The sequence below is a fragment of the Portunus trituberculatus genome, chromosome 40, assembly GCF_017591435.1.
Source record: "Portunus trituberculatus isolate SZX2019 chromosome 40, ASM1759143v1, whole genome shotgun sequence".
Classification (NCBI taxonomy): Eukaryota; Metazoa; Arthropoda; class Malacostraca; order Decapoda; family Portunidae; genus Portunus; species Portunus trituberculatus.
Window position 1 is genome coordinate 16,427,726 of NC_059294.1, and position 6,442 is coordinate 16,434,167.

At 33.6% G+C, this 6,442-nt stretch overlaps 1 protein-coding gene across 2 annotated transcripts in view; it reads right to left on the minus strand.

Moving 5' to 3' along the window:
* The window catches only part of LOC123515950 (ADP-ribose glycohydrolase OARD1-like), a 77,182-nt gene extending 72,132 nt beyond the window's left edge, over positions 1-5,050 (minus strand). The window contains exon 1 of one of the 2 annotated variants that reach the window (XM_045274883.1): positions 4,970-5,050. The gene's annotated coding sequence lies outside the window, so the exon portion shown is untranslated. Of the gene's footprint in view, positions 1-4,620; positions 4,893-4,969 lie in introns of those variants that run through there. The other variant, XM_045274884.1, reaches the window with a different exon arrangement.
* Between the last annotated feature and the right edge of the window lie 1,392 nt (positions 5,051-6,442).

Below are 6,442 nucleotides of genomic sequence, written 5' to 3' on the forward strand. Positions count from 1 at the left end.
TTTTTGTTAATATGCGACCGAAAAAATATCATAATTCATTAAATTTGCACGATCGGTTTGCTTATACACAAAATGGCCCAACCACACTTTCAAACTGAGCACCAGACGCAATTTCAAACTGCGCGCCAGAGAGTGGACAGCAACGGCAAGTGCTTGTGAGGAGTGAAAACACTGGCATCCTGCGTTTATTTTTTACTAGTGTTTACTTTTATACTGTGGGGTTATTTTTGATAAGTGGATTTTTTATAAAGTGGAAAAGCTCAGAGGAAGATGGTAACTGACTGTGGTGTGAGTGGTGAAGGCAGTGATGCAGTGAGTGTTGTGTTTACGTATTCTTTGTTTTGTTGTTTTCTCTTATTATTTCTTGCTCTTCCCTTTACTTTAAATACACTTCTAGTATTTAGAATGGTAAATAATGAAAACATGTTAATTTAACCAAATAAATAGAGCATTTTGTACAAATTTTTTTGGACCACATCGCGCATCCCCCCTATTAACTAGTGTTTCCTAAGAGAATCATAAGTTTGTTTTACACAAATCTTGATATACACGATGCCTCTTGGAATGCATCTATCGCGTAAATCAAGAGTTACCTGTATTTTCAATTTTTTCTTCTTCCTCTCACTCAGATGGCTTAATTGTCATCTTTATTTTTAAAAGTTGAATTCCTATTCCATACCTTTGCTGACAACTCCACACTGGATGATTCTGTTTGTTCCTCCTTTACTTCTCCCTTTAGTCTATATGCATTATGATTGATGTTAAAATTCTTTGAAATGATGGTCTGTGTACCCTTCCTTGATCTCAATTCTTAAAAGACATAAATATATATCTGATAAGTGCCTTTAATCATTATCCATTATTGTGCATCTGTGTTCATTCCCTTCCTAGTCAAGTTATTCTGTATTGTCTCTCAATTTTAACATTGATCCTTTTTTCTTGCTGGAAGTTTATGCAAGTTTAAAATGCTCACAAATGTGACTATTCTGATTCTTTAAACAGCTGACTTAAAACCTTGATTTTCTGTTAGGTCATTTGACGTGTGGCCCCTGGATTTCACCAGGTTTCCCTCACTATTGCTACATCTCCATAAACCACCAGCTTGCCTTCTTTCTTCAACCCCACCTCCCCCTCCTTATCCTATAATTCTGTATATCTTTTTCTCTCTCTTTGATGCTATTTAAATTGGTGTACATGTATTTCTGAAATTACTTCCGAAAGCAATCTAACTTTTGTTCCACATCACCAAGCTACCTTGACCTGACTCGCCAGTCAATGCTGACCTTCCCTCATGAACAGTCTCGCTATACATGGCCCAATGAAATAAGGAGATGTGGCAACAGTGAGAGCTGCACCCAAATGACCATTTTACACTACTACACTGAATATAGCTCAGTCCTCTATCACTGGAATAAGTGGTCACTGTTCTGCTCTTCAACCTATTAATAAGTGTTTCAAAAGGATCCGTTATATACACCAGCTATCCCTGTTATTCATAAAGTATTCTCTTGGTCTAAATTCTTGTCCTATCCACTATCATCCTGGTGACTATCGTGCACTTTTCAATATCACTTGCAAGACGTCCAATTCAGCAGAAAATAAACAATTCACATGAAGTCAAAGAATGCTTAGCTTCTGATCTTTCTATTACAATAATCCCTTAATTAAATTAACATAATCATGCTGAACTTCAAGTAAAGCAAACTTTATATCATCCAACAAAATATTAATTATGAGGTAAAGACAAGAATAGATGCAGCAGGTTATTTATAGTCTGTTCCAGCTATGAAGTTCATTCTAGGTGTGGCAGATTCCAGAATTCTTACGAGTGCAGCACTGCCATTTTGACCACCACTTATCTGATTAAAATTGTCTCCTTACCTGCCTATCCACAAGCTTTCCTGTCTGTCTGTCTGTCTGTCTCTCTCTCTCTCTCTCTCTCTCTCTCTCTCTCTCTCTCTCTCTCTCTCTCTCTCTTATTTAGTATTTAGTATTCATTTTTCACTTATTTTTCACACCACCTACAGAAGGCAAAGGTCATGCTTGTAGTTTCCACCTTGCTTGGTAGCCAGAAAGAAAGTGCAGCATGAGCCGTGACACTTGACCTGACTCAAACCAGGTGAGGGACCTACCACCCCATGTCGTGGCAACATTTGAAAAAACATCTGCCACATGTCATAAAATTTATATAAATCAATGTTATAATCCTAAATATTGACATTCACAGTACTATGTGGCTTCCTTTCCTATATACAGCATACATAAAATATCACTTTCAAATAGCACATGGATGGGAAATTAAGAAAGACACATGTAAGAAGATTGATTTGGCAGTATGGCTATAGGCAAACAACGAGACCTGCTCATCTTAAATGAAATTCATAGATGGAAATGACTACAGTGTAAAATATAGTTAATTGCCCACTTGCTGCCAGCCTCCCTAGTTCTTTGCCACCTGTCTATAATACTGCTAAAAGAAGACACATGTTTATATAGCAAGATAGAGTTACCAGGATAAGAGTGGATATGAGATGATGATTATGAATAACAGGTAGGCTAGGCTGTAGAACAGATCCTTTATTATTATTATGTTAAATAGGAGAAGTAATAGAGGAGCTAGAAAGAAATTAATCAGAAATGAAGGTACAGGAAGATGGATTGAAACTGTATGACAATCAGAAATTAAAGATTTATGCCAGATTTTAGCCAAAGTTTTTGATATATCTAAGGCAACACCAACAATTTCATCACAATTCATTAAAGAAAAAAGAAAGCTAAAGAGCTAATCACAATGGTTTGGTTGTAAAGCTCTTGTTTAAGAAATACATTCAAAGGCCTGGAAGACTGGAGACCCTTATGATGTGATATACTAAGCTCATTAAAAATGAATAAATAAAAAAAAAATCAAGAGAGAGGAAAAAAGATTTAACAGCAACCATATCTCCACAAATAAAATAGACAGAATGAAAGGATATGGTTGAACTGAAAGGCTTTTGACTAAAAAGAATAAATGGAATACTAAAATCCAAGTCGAGTTGGTATAAGAAAAAACTCTTATTTTATAGTATACATAGTATAATATAAAATGCTATGTTTTATATGTATGTATGTATGTATGTATGTATGTATGTATGTATATATATATATATATATATATATATATATATATATATATATATATATATATATATATATATATATATATATATACACTATCAAGTAACATTATATCAGTAATGAAAACACATGAAAATAAGATTTAGAGAAATTGGAAGAATGGGGGGACAGACCTTGAGACAGAAATATGTAAAGTCATACACTAGTCTAGGTAATCTTGACATTGTATATAAAGCAGTCAATAATCAATTAAAAGAAATAAATAAGGAAAAGAAACCAGGTATAATAACATCAAGATCAAACAACTTACAGCTACCATCACTGCCAAGTAACCAAAATGGTGGAATTATTATTATTCTTTTTATTTATTATTAGGAAAATGAATTGTTATTTTATATAAGCGATAGTTATGTAAGTTCACATCAGGAATTTGCTGTACACACACATATACCTATACATATATATATATATATATATATATATATATATATATATATATATATATATATATATATATATATATATATATAGATAGATAGATAGATAGAGAGAGAGAGAGAGAGAGAGAGAGAGAGAGAGAGAGAGAGAGAGAGAGAGAGAGAGAGAGAGAGAGAGAGAGAGAGAGAGAGAGAGAGAGAGAGAGAGAGAGAGAGAGAGAGAGAGAGAGAGAGAGAGAGAGTCACTCCCTTTTATCCAAGAGAAGCCAAAGAATACAAAAATAAAACCATACTATACTATACTAGAACTGCAGATTTACACAAACTTGACAAGATCTTCACAGCACCAGTAAGTGCAAACATACCCTCATTTACCATGCTACTAAATTCTCATAAATTTCTATCTGCAGGTAGCATTTCAGACCCTTCAATATAACCAAAATGTCCTCAAAAGAAAATAAAGATGATTGAATATATATATATATATATATATATATATATATATATATATATATATATATATATATATATATATATATATATATATATATATATATATATATATATATATATATATATATATATATATATATATATATATATATATATATATATATATATATATATTAATCACAGTACAAAAGTTTTTTTTTTTTTAGCCACAATACTTCAAAGTTCAACTCCAAGTCAACTTAATACCTCCTCTTTATTAGTTTGACTACTCCTGAATTTCAACTTTTAGTTTCCTGTAAAAGAAGACAGGACAGCTATGATCATACAACTAAATTCTACAGACTGAAAGTAAAAGTAAAATGCCCATAGAATTTAATTATATGTTCATAGCCGTCCTGTTTTCTCCTTTTACAGGAAACTACAAGTTAAAAGTTGGGAGCAGTAGTTAAGGCAACAGTCATACTCACCATTCAGCAAAAAATTGTTATACTCACCATTCAGTAAAAAAATGTCAATATAATATTTTTCATCATGTCTTTTAAGATAACCCCATACACTGATTACGATATCCTTTGGAGGTATTGTGGCACTACTTTATGATCACCTGACTTACACTGTCATCAGACACGAACATATTCAGTTTTGATAACTGATTCACTGCCTAATTTGTTTCTTCAGTAATTTCTAAAGCCATAAACAAACATCATCAACGGGAATGTTGACATTATTTCGCTTCCATTTGAACTGTAAGAAATTAAAAGGAAAACTAATCATTTAAATAATGAATTTCTCACAGTATATTCAAATAATTACTTACATTTAAGAATAATGGATGAAGAGTAAAGTCATCACTACAAAAACTAAAATAAGAAAATACACACCATGCAAGCTTCACTTGTACTACACACAGAATCTATAAATACACAGATTTTGAAAATAGAAAAATGTAATTCAGTACATACAGCTAGAAATAAAGCAGAATGTGCGTTGCCCGTTCAGGCTGTTTGTTTACATCCTCCAGCGGCAGAGGAGCGTTCGAGTCTGAATGTAACGTTAGAATATATATATATATATATATATATATATATATATATATATATATATATATATATATATATATATATATATATATAATTTTACGCTGCTGGAACACAATACTGATGATTGTGTGTGACTGTGTGTTTCAATCAAACATTTTGAAATTTAGTGTGTCAAGGCTGGTTTATACGTATCAATATGCGACTGAAATTGCAAGTAGCTAGAAGTATCGACAAAGTACTTCTAATCAGAACACGTTCACACATAGCGACTGGAAGTATCGGCTTCTTGGCGGGAAGTGAATATTACGACCAATATAATAAGCAAACAACTACTCAAAAAGAGGCCTTCCTCCTTTGAAAATGTGGTGGTCAGGTGTAGAGAAGATGTTAGAGCTAATAAGGCATAAAGAACACATCTGGGACCCCAGAAATGAAAAAAAAAAGCTTGCGCATATCGTCGTTCGACAAAACAGCTGCCACTCTCCAAGAACTGTTTTCCTCAATGAAGTGTTGTTGGAGGTGAGGATTGAAGACTTGTCAGGATTTAATTTGATCGCAATTGTACATAGTCTTCTTAAGATTAGCGTGTGGTAGACACTCTTTGGTGCTGTTTTGATATGTTATCTACATAGCGTTTTCTGTTTTGGTATGTTATATATATATATATATATATATATATATATATATATATATATATATATATATATATATATATATATATATATATATCTCCAGCAATTCTCGTCTAAATGCGCCTGTAGAAGGAGTCTTGGGGTTTCTCGCATGGTTTTCATAGTCTTTGCATCGATCCACATTCTTTCTATATTTTTACTATGATCTGTATTTGGATTTACATAGTTCTGTTAGTGATTTACAGTGTTCTGTACGAATTCAGCAACATATTGAGCTGTCTGTAGGCAGGCCATTCGTCTGAGTGGATCATGGATCCTGGAGCTACTTCCCGCTTGATCATTGGTTCGAGAGTAGCTTTGTCCCGTTTCTCCACAACGAAGAGCCTCGCGTCCATCCCCTTTTTTATTCTGAATACCCACCATCCATCAATGCGGCGACCATGGTTGCAGTTGTTTTGGACTGGATTTCTTCTGCACTCTGCAGCATTGTCTCCATGAAGAAACCTCCCGCGATTATACTTGGATTATACTGGATTGTCCACTGTTCCCACCATTTGTCCCCAGCGACACTATTTCACACTATTTCAGAACAAACTTCGCGACAAAGGTTGAACCAGTCTGTAACACACTCACGTCCCCTGCTTGACATGGTTGCGGCTGTAAGATTCGGTATGTTAAGAACGAAGAGATATACTAATGCTAGGATTAGCAATTTGTCTCGTGGGAATCTGCCTTAAAGTTTTGTAAGTCGGACCTAAGAGCT